Source organism: Alligator mississippiensis, chromosome 1 (assembly GCF_030867095.1).
Source record: "Alligator mississippiensis isolate rAllMis1 chromosome 1, rAllMis1, whole genome shotgun sequence".
Taxonomy (NCBI): Eukaryota; Metazoa; Chordata; order Crocodylia; family Alligatoridae; genus Alligator; species Alligator mississippiensis.
In genome coordinates, this window is record NC_081824.1 from 474189842 (window position 1) to 474200145 (window position 10304).

Here is a 10304-nt window from a genome sequence, read left to right on the forward strand (position 1 = left end):
AGCAGCTACCGCAAAAGTCAAATTCTGGGTAGTCAGTCACAACAAGCCGCTTGAGGCAGTCCTAGGGGGCATAAACATCCTAGGCATTCCCGGCATCAAGGCACTGCAGCTAAAAGAACAGACACTACAAGCCCTCCCACTCTGTTGCTGAGCCCGATCAACACCAACCTACGCTCTGCAATATATCGACATGGCGTTAGAAGCCAATCCCGACCAAGGATCCTTTGAAGGGGGCACTAGCTGAACTTCTGCAACGCCTTGAACAGCAAAAATGCATTCAACCGATAACAGCCATTAAACCTGATGCCACGGCATATCAGAGTACGGTGGATGCTCATACTCTGCTTACTTGATGAAGCTGCGCCTTAGAAATGGGTGCTGTTGATTACTTAATATGTGTATTGTTTTTAAAAGATTTGCAGAAACGTATCGCGTTTTCCAGCAGGGCTGTCCAGTTGTTCAGAAGCACCTCTTACACCTCATCTCCTTAGACCTCGTACTTTTATTTATACCATAGACTTTTTGTAGCTTTTTTGGTTTTTTCCCTATTTCTGAATTGGGCCTTGACTTTTGGGGAGACCAGATTTTTCTGTCACGATTTGTGCTCAGCAGATAAGAGGGTGGTCAGCGCTTCTCTGTAGGATAGAGGAACGTGCGACTTCTTTGAACGTATAACAAGGTGTTCGCTTTGACGTCACGCAGTATTAATACCAGCCCCGCAATACTATACTGGCAACTATAGGCCAGTCAGTCTCACCTCCATCCTCGGCAAAGTCTTTGAAAAAATTATCAAGGCTCACATTTGCGAGAGCCCAACAGGACAAATTCTGCTGAGGGGAAACCAGCACAGGTTCATGGCAGGCAGATTGCGCCTGACCAATCTAGTCTCTTTTTATGACCACGTTACAAAATGCCTGGACGCAGGAGGAGGGGTTGACATCGTTTACTTAGACTTCAGGAAGGCCTTCGATACAGTATCCCACCCCATACTGGTGAACAAGTTAAGAGGCTGTGACTTGGATGACTGCACGGTCTGGTGGGTGGCGAGTTGGCTAGAGGGTCGCACCCAGAGAGTCGTAGCGGATGGGTTGGTATCGACCTGGAAGGTTGTGGGCAGTGGGGTCCCACAGGGCTCGGTCCTAGGACTGATACTCTTTAACCTCTTCATCAGCGACTTGGACAAGGGAGTGAAGTGTACTCTGTCCAAGTTTGTGGATGACACAAAGCTGTGGGGAGAAGTGGACACGCCGGAGGGCAGGGAACAGCTGTAAGCAGACCTGGACAGGTTGGACAAATGGGCAGAAAACAACAGAATGCAATTCAACTAGGAGAAACGCAAAGTGCTGCACCTAGGGAGGAAAAATGTCCAGCACACCTACAGCCTAGGGAATGACCTGCTGGGTGGCACGGAAGCAGAAAAGGATCTCAGAGTCCTAGTGGACTCCAAAATGAACGTGAGCCGGCAGTGTGACGAAGCCATCAGAAAAACTAACGACACTTTATCGTGCATCAGCAGATGCATGATGAAAGGATCCAAGGAGGTGATACTTCCCCTCTATCGGGCGCTGGTCAGACCGCAGTTGGAGTACTGCGTGCAGTTCTGGGCGCCGCACTTCAAGAGGGATGCGGATAACCTGGAGAGGGTCCAGAGAAGGAGGAGGGGTGGAGCCTCATGGGACGCCATGGGAAGGTCCAGCCGGGAGCGGGGGGAAAAAAGACCCCCAAAGAGAAAGGAGCGTCGGCGGCGGAAGGGAGTCGTCAGGAGGCCCTGGGGCAAGAGAAGGAGGCTGCAGGAGCGGCGGACCCTGAAGAGGAGAAAAATGGAGGCCAGGGCACAAAATGGAGGGTGACGGTAACCCTCACCTTTGAGGGGTATGAGGGGAACAAGACTCTGAGACGCGGAGACTTTATGGCCAAGGTCCTCTTTAAGACCCTCAAAGCGAAACCGAGGGACATGCACTGCGTGGTGGCCTTCGACAACAGGAAAGTCTGGAACGTGACTTTTGAGACTGAGAAATGTTACGCTGCCTCTTGGAAGGCGCATGAGGAGGCACTGGAACGAGGGGAGCTGGAGGGGTTCGTGTTCGATATGGGGCAGATGGCATGGGAGAGCGTGCTGTATATTGTTTTCAGACATGTTGCATAAGGACGACATGAGAAGATGGTTGGAGCAGAGGGTGGAGAAGGTGACGTTTGTGGAAAAAGAGTATGATCGGTGGGGGATTTGGACCGGGGCATGGAGGGCAAATGTGGTGCTCCATAAGGTGGTGGGGAGCCCGGGGGCGGTTAAGTACTTGGCTTCGGCGGTGCAAGTTGGGCCGCGTAGGGGATATGCGGTTTATCATGACCAGCCCAAGCTGTGCAATCGGTGCGGGCAAGAGGGGCACCTGGCGGTGTTCTGCCTGCTCACGGTGTGTTATCGATGCAGGGGGCTGGGGCACGCAGCTCAATTGTGTAAGGAGAGCTTTGTATGTAAAGGTTGCGGGCAGGAGGGGCACATACAGCAGACGTGCCCCTCATCTTACACAAATAGAGTGCGGATGGCGGGGCGTCGTGAGGAGCGGGGTGGGGAGGAGAGAGAAATGGAGGAGGAGGAACAGCTGGGTGGGCCGGAGGGAGGAGAGATGATTGTGGAGGAAACACCGGTGGAAGGGGAGGAGGAGGGTAAAGAGGAGATAGAAGAGGCAGGTTTTGGGGGGTGTTGGGGGGGACGTGGTGGAGGTGTTCCGGGAGGTGATGGGGTCAGGGGTGGTGGGGGAGGGGTTTGCGGTGGGGGTGGTGGTGTTACTGCACAAGAAGGGGGATAGGGAGTTGTTAAAGAATTGGAGACCGATCACGTTATTGAACGTAGACTATAAGTTGTTTTCAAGGGGCTGGCGACGAGGATGGGGAAGGTGATGGGGGAGGTGGTGGGGGAAGACCAGACGTGTGTGGTGAAGGGTAGGAGGTTGGGGGATACGCAGCGGGTGTGGAGGGATATGTTGGAGCACGTGGGAGAGAGGGGGTGGAAGGTGGTGGTGGGCAGAGAGCCCTGTATAGAGGGGCGAGGAGCAGAATCTTGGTGAAGGGCTGTTTGGGAGAGGAATTCAGGGTGGAGAGAGGGGTGCGCCAGGGGTGTCCCCTTTCTCCGGGGCTGTTTGTGTGCGGCATAGAGCCGTTGGCACAGAGGGTGAGGAGGGATGGGAGGGTGAGAGGAATGCCGGTGCTGGGGGGAGAAGATTTGAGGGTTACATTATATATGGATGACGTGATGTTTATAGTGCGGGATGAGGGGTCTCTGAGGAGGGCGGTGGAGGGAATTAAGGAATATGGGGAGGCAGTGGGGCCACGGGTGAACGAGGGGAAAAGCAGTTTGTTGGCGGTGGGGGAGTGGACCGGACTGGAGGAGGTGGGGTGGCGGGTGGAGAAGGAGGGTTTGAAGGTGCTGGGAGTGTATATGGATGTGAGGGGGAAGGGGGAACGGGCGTGGGAGGAGTTCGAGGGAGGGTGAGGAAAGTGGTAGGGATATGGGGAACGAGCAAGCTGTCGTTCAGGGGGAAGGTGGGGATTATGGAGCAGTTTTTGTTGCAGACAATTTTGTTTGCAGCAATGGTGTACCCGCCCACCTGGTTGCAGGAGAGGTGGGTGCAAAGGGAAATGTGTCTCTTTTTTTGGAGTGGGCAGACAGAGAGGGTGGCGAGGAGGGAGGTATATAAGGGGGAGGACTTGGGAGGCTGGGGCGTGCCGGAACGAGAGGTTTTTCTGTATGTGCACTTTTGGAAAGGGGTGGTGAGAGTTGGGGGCCTGGAGGGGAGAAAAGTGGGGGCAATGTGTAGATATTGGGCGGGAAGGTATTTGAGGAGGTTGGGGTTATAAGGGGGGAGGTGGACGGGGTTGTGGGCCGAGAGACCGGCCAAGTGGTATGCACGGGGGTGGGGCTTCTTGAGGGCAAAGGGGCTGGAGGGTCGGAGTAGGCAAACGCCAGGGTTCGGAGGACGGAACGTGGAGCAACACCCCCAGGTCTCAAGGACGCCCTGATCCACTGACGAGAACGTTCGAGGCACGGAGACCCCAGCTAGGGCGGAACGGCGACTGCGGATCCCGGAGGACCCTCCCAGGAGGGTAGACCAGCGACCCCGAGCCGGTGAAGAACCCCGATGTACCGCCACCCCACGATGTCAGGACCCCGACAGGCGGCAGCGGACTCCCGACCATCGATCGACCCCTAGAGGCAGAGAGACTCTCGGAGCCCGGAACCCCGGCTGACGAGAGCCGCCTCCCAGCGGAGGACCCAGGAGTCCGAGGACGCCCCCGGACGATGACAGAGCGCCCCAAGCGACAGCGGACCCCTCTGGACCCCCATGGCACCTTGGTGACAACAGCGGGCCCCGAACGGTGACAACCCCTGGACCCCAGCAGTCCCGAGGATGCCCCCCCCAGGGTCTCCCCACGCAAGCCATATTCAAAGACCACACAGAAAGTGGTATCACATCAGAAACCCCACCGGACCAGACCTTCAGGGACCGCCCGATGGAGACACCTGCCCTGACGACGCCACTGCGGAGGCCTCCGCCCAGGGACCCCCGACCGGACACGACACCCCAACCAGACAGACCACCTCCCGGACCCCCGGGGCCACCCGAGGCCCCCGTCCTGCTGAGGATTCCGGAGCCGCCGGGAGGAACCAAGCCACCGGGTGCCCTCTCGCCCCCGAGCGTGCCGGAATCTCCCAGTGCAGAGCCCTCCCCACAGCAGAGGATACCCTCTCAATGGCAGACCCTCTGGCTGGAGGAGCTCTCCCAGGCCACCACCTTTGAGGCTTTCGAGGCCTCGGTGGCCCGGCTCACAGAGGAGCTCTCAGCGGCCTCCCGGCCCGGCCAACCCCAAGGAAACAACAGCAGACCGGCGACGCGAAGGGACCACAGACCACAGCCGCAGAGGTGACCCAGGCGCCAGTGCTACGACCCGGCGGCAGCCTCCCGAATCCAGAAGCTGTACCGTCCCAAGGCGGTGAGAGAGATCCTGGAGGGACCCTCGGCCTTCTGCCAGGTCCCCTGGGAGGCTCTTTTCAGCTATTTCAGCAGGATCTTCAACCTCCCAATGGAAGCCGCCGCCCCCACGCCCTGCGACCATCGAAGCGCTGACCCCCGTGCCCCCAGCAGAGGGGCTCAAGGACGCCTTCACGCCGCAGGAGGTGCAAGCCCGCCTGAAGAGGACCAGGGACACCGCCCCCGGCAAGGACGGGATCAGGTACCGTCTCCTTAAAAAACGTGACCCGGGCTGCCTTGTTCTTTCTGTTCTCTTCAACAGGTGCAGAGAGTTCTGGCGCACGCCTGCTGCCTGGAAGAGGGCCATGACGGTCCTCATCCACAAGAAGGGAGACCCAAATGACCCGGACAACTGGAGACCCATCACCCTGTGCTCCACCGCCGCTAAACTCTGCGCCAGCTGCCTGGCGGGCCGCATCGCCGACTGGGCGGTGTCCGGCAGAGCTGTCAGCCAGAGCCAGAAGAGGTTCATGTCTACAGAGAGCTGCTATGAACACAACTTCACCCTCCAGATGGCCCTGGACAACGCCCGGAGGACCAGGAAGCAGTACGGGGTGGCGTGGCTGGACATTTCCAACGCCTTCGGGTCCGTGCCCCACCGCCACATCTTCGGCACCCTCCGTGAGCTGGGCCTGCCAGACGGCGTCATCGACCTGGTGTGCGAGCTCTACCGCGGTTGCACCACAACCGTCCGCACCACTGACAGGGAAACCAAGGAGATCCCCATCCGGTCGGGAGTGAGACAGGGCTGTCCCCTCAGCCCCATCATATTCAACCTGGCCATGGAACCGCTCCTTTGAGCCGCGGCAGGCGGCCCTGGCGGGCTCGACTTCTACGGCCAGAAGTTGAGCGTCCTGGCCTACGCCGACGACCTCGTGCTCCTCGCCCCCGATGCCACCCAGCTGCAGCAGATGCTGGACGTGACGTCCGAGGCGGCCAGGTGGATGGGCCTGCGTTTTAACGTTGCCAAGTGCGCTTCCCTGCACATCGACGGGAAGCAGAAGAGCCGCGTCCTGGACTCCACCCTCACGATCCAGGGCCAGGCGATGCGGCACCTGCGTGACGGCGAGGCCTACTGCCACCTGGGGACACCCACCGGCCACCGGGCCAGGCAGATGCCGGAGGAGACCATCAACGGCATCGTGCAGGACGCACGCAAACTCGACTTGTCCCTGCTGGCCCCCTGGCAGAAGATCGACGCCGTGAACACTTTCCTCATCCCCCGCGTTGCGTTCGTCCTGAGAGGCTTGGCAGTCCCCAAGATCCCCCTCAAGAAGGCGGACACCGAGATCCGGTAGCTGCTGAAGAAGTGGCTGCACCTGCCGCTGAGGGCCAGCAACGAGGTCCTGCACATCCCCTACTGGCAGGGGGGTGCCAACGTGCCCCGCATGGGAGACCTCGGTGACATTGCCATGGTCACCCACGCCTTCTGCCTCCTGACCTGCCTGGACACGACGGTAAGTGTCATCGCCACCAGCACCCTGGAGGAGACCTCCTGCAAGAGGATCAGCAGGCAACCCACCGGACGTGACCTGGCCACCTTCCTGAGCGGCTCGCTGGAGGGCGAGTTCAGCCGAGACGGCGGGGATTTTGCCTCGCTGTGGAGCCGAGCCCGCAACGCCATGCGCCGCCTCGGGAAGCGCATCAGCTGCGCCTGGACCTGGACCGAGGAACGCAGGGAGCTGCCAGTCTCCCTGCAGCCAGCCCCGCACGCCGACTCCGTGACCGTGACGCCCCGCACGAGGACCTTCCTGGAGAGGTTCCTGAAGGACGCCGTCCGCAACAAATATGCCGGCGACCTGAGGGCCAAACCCCACCAGGGCAAGGTCTTCGGCGTCACCTCGAAGTGGGACGCCAGCAACCACTTCATGCCTAGCGGGAACTTCACGTGCTTCGCGGACTTGTCGCTTCCTCCACTGCGCCCGCCTCAACTGCCTGCCTCTCAACGGGGCCGTCCACTTTGGCCACCGGGACAAGAGGTGCCGACGGTGCGGCTACGCGGCCGAGACCCTCCCCCACGTGCTGCGCAGCTGCAAGCTGCACGCCAGGGCCTGGCAGCTCCACCACAACGCCATCCAGGACCGTCCGGTGAGGGCCATCCCGGCCGCCGCGGGGCAGGTCTCCATCAACCGCACCGTCCCGGGCTGCTAGAGCCAGATGCGCCCCGACATAGTGATCACCGACGAGGAGGTCAAGAAGATCGTCATCGTGGACGTCACCATCCCGTTCCAGAACCGGCGCCAAGCCTTCACAGACGCCCGGGCTCGCAAGCGGGAGAAGTACGCCCCGCTGGCCGACACCTTGAGGGGCCACGGCTACGACGTGACGGTCGACGTCCTCATCGTGGGAACGCTCAGAGCCTGGGACCCCAGTAACAAGAGCGTCCTGCGTGCCTGCCGCGTCTCCTGCCGTTACACCAAGCTGATGCGCTGCGTCATGGTGTCCGACACCATCCGGTGGTCCCGCGACATTTAGGTGGAGCACATCACAGCCCACCACCAGTACACGGATCCCACCAGGAGAACAGCCACCGGACCGGACTCAGAGGGGACCGCCTGAACACCCTCCCACTCTGCACCAGACAGACCTTCACTTCAACGGACAACGACCCTGCGCCAACCGAGGAGGACCCCCGCGATAGACTATATCTAGACTGAGACACTTTTTCCTTGGACCACTTCTTCCACCATTGCGGACCATTGTCACGGGTATGTGTGTTTCTATCTTCTTTTTCTCTCAGCGTTGCGAAACGCCCCCCTCCCCTTCCCCACTCCCCTCTCCCCTGGGCTTAGTTGGCTAACTTTGTATCGCATGTAACTTAGTTGCGTTCCCCACCTCACCCCCATCCTTCTATTGTTAGTGCCTCGCCCGGGCGCTCTGTATTTCCCTACCGGCTTTGTCATCTTTTTTTTGGATTTACCATCCTTAACATCTACTAATAAAAGTCTGTTCTTATCAGTTTGAGAACTGATACGTCCTCGATGTGAGGCCTGTAGAAGGCCATGATCAGAGCACCGGGGAAGACGGAGGGGACAGCGGTGCAGAGAGAGATGGCAGCTACGAAGGCGAGGCCCAATATGCAGATCGGGATGCAGATTGGTATGCAAATGACGGCGGAGATGAGAGCTGAGGAGGATAGAGTTCAGGAGCAGCGGTGGCGATGGGGAAACCAGATCGGCGGAAGGGACAACGACAACAGAGTTGATGAGCGAATGGCGGAGGAGGAGGAAGGGTGGACGCGTGTGCAACGGAAAGGGAAGGCCCAAGTGGGAGCGGGGGGGCAGAAGACCCCTGAAGAGAGAGGAGCATCGCTGGTGGCACCAAGTCGTCGGGAGACCCTGGGGCAAGAGAAGGAGGCGGTAGGAGTGGTGGATCCTGAAGAGGAAGAAAATGGATGGTGAAGGTAAGCCTTGTCCTTGAGGGATATAAGAGAAACAAGACTCTGCGGCGTGGAGACTTTATGGCCAAGGTCCATTTGAAGACCCTCAAAGTAAATCCGAGGGACTTGCACTGCGTGGTGGCCTTTGACAACAGGAAGGTCTGGAACGTGACTTTTGAGACTGAGAAATGTTATGCTGCCTTTTGCAAGGCGCATGAGGAGGCCTTGGACAGAGGGGAGCTGGAGGGGTTGGTGTTTGATATGGGGCAGAAGGCACGGGAGAGAGTGCTATATATTAAGATGTTTACAGACATGGCGCAGAAGGACGACGTGAGAAGATGGTTGGAGCAGAGGGTGGAGAGTGTGACGTTTGTAGAAAAAGAATGTGATCGGTGGGGGGTTTGGACGGGGGCATGGAGGGCGGAAGCGGTGCTCCATGAGGTGGTGGGGAGCCCTGGGGCGGTTAAGCACTTGGCTTCAGCGGTGCAAGTTGGGCCGTGTAGGGGATATGTGGTGTATCACGACCAGCCCAAGCTGTGCAATAGGTGCGGGCAGCAGGGGCACATACAGCAGATGGTTCCCCACCCCACCCCCATCCTTATATTGTTAGTCCCTCGCCCGGGTGCTCTGTATTTCCCTATCGGCTTTGTCATCTTTTTTTTGGATTTACAATCCTTAACATCTACTAATAAAAGTCAATCTGTTCTTATCAGTTTAATATCTGATATGTCCTCGATGTGAGGACTTTATATTAAATGGATTTTTGGAACTGGGAGATGGACTCGGAGCTTGCTCCATCCACTCCACGCATCGGCCTGGTATTGCAGTGCCTCCAGGAGCGGTGCACCTCCCCTCGGGGAGAACTTGCTGCTGTCAAAAAGTAGATCTTGTCGCTTCTTCAGAGACATCTGCGGGGGCTGGTGCTGGGCAGGGACCCCCGGCAGTCTGGCAGGTTTTGCAGAATAATGCTGCTTCACGTTGTACTCCTTGCAGACAGCTACTTTCTCTTGGCAAATCAGACACAGGATGTTCCCGTTTTGTTCAATAACAAAAAAATCAGTGGTCCAACTATCTTTGGAAACTTGACATTCAGCAGCAATTTTTCGTTTCCTCTCACTCAACATTTTTGGAGCGTAGCATAGGCCCTGTAGCTAATAGAGCCAAAATTAATTTTAGTCATAGAAAAACTAGTTTGGCAGAGACAGGTGAAGTTAAAAACAACTCACCAGTTCAAGATCACCATTTGATTACTATATAATAATATTGTGGTATCAATATGGACCCTCACCCATCACGTATACTCATAATGTGGAAGGTACAGCCTGACACGTGCAGGTGCTGCCATCATATGCCAAGTGCAACCTCAAATGCCGACGGGGAGTCAGGGCAGGACTAGGACCTTTGTCTCCTGGTGCCAGTCCCAGTGTCTCTGTCTCATGGCTGGGGCAGCCAGCCATTACTGGGTTTGGGTCCCATATGGGCAGCGCTGTCAGCTAGCACCACAGCCAGCCAGTTGTTATAACCCAAGACAAACACCCCTTTACACCCTCTGTCCTGGGCCAGAGAGACCCTGCCTGTGCAGCCCTCCTGCAACGTTCATGGGAGCTGCTGGTTTATTTCATAGAGTTTATTTCATAGACATTTGGGCTGGAAGGGACCCCGGAGGATCACCGAGTTTGTGACCGTTCGATCTTGTCATCCCTTGGGGCGCTCTGGTGAACAGATGTCCCCCCGGATCCTGATGAGCACCCCTGATAAATTTATAGGTGGCCACCAGATCACCCCTGACCCTGCACTTTTCAAGGCTGAAGAGCCCCATGGCTCTCAGCCTCTCATCACAAGGTCTGTTTTCCTGACCTATGATCATGCGCATGGCTCTCCTCTGCACCCTCTCAAGC

At 57.8% G+C, this 10304-nt stretch overlaps 1 pseudogene; it reads left to right on the plus strand.

Moving 5' to 3' along the window:
- The first annotated feature begins 9057 nt into the window (after positions 1-9057).
- LOC132247820 (U2 spliceosomal RNA) lies at positions 9058-9258 on the plus strand (annotated as a pseudogene).
- Positions 9259-10304: the final 1046 nt, after the last annotated feature.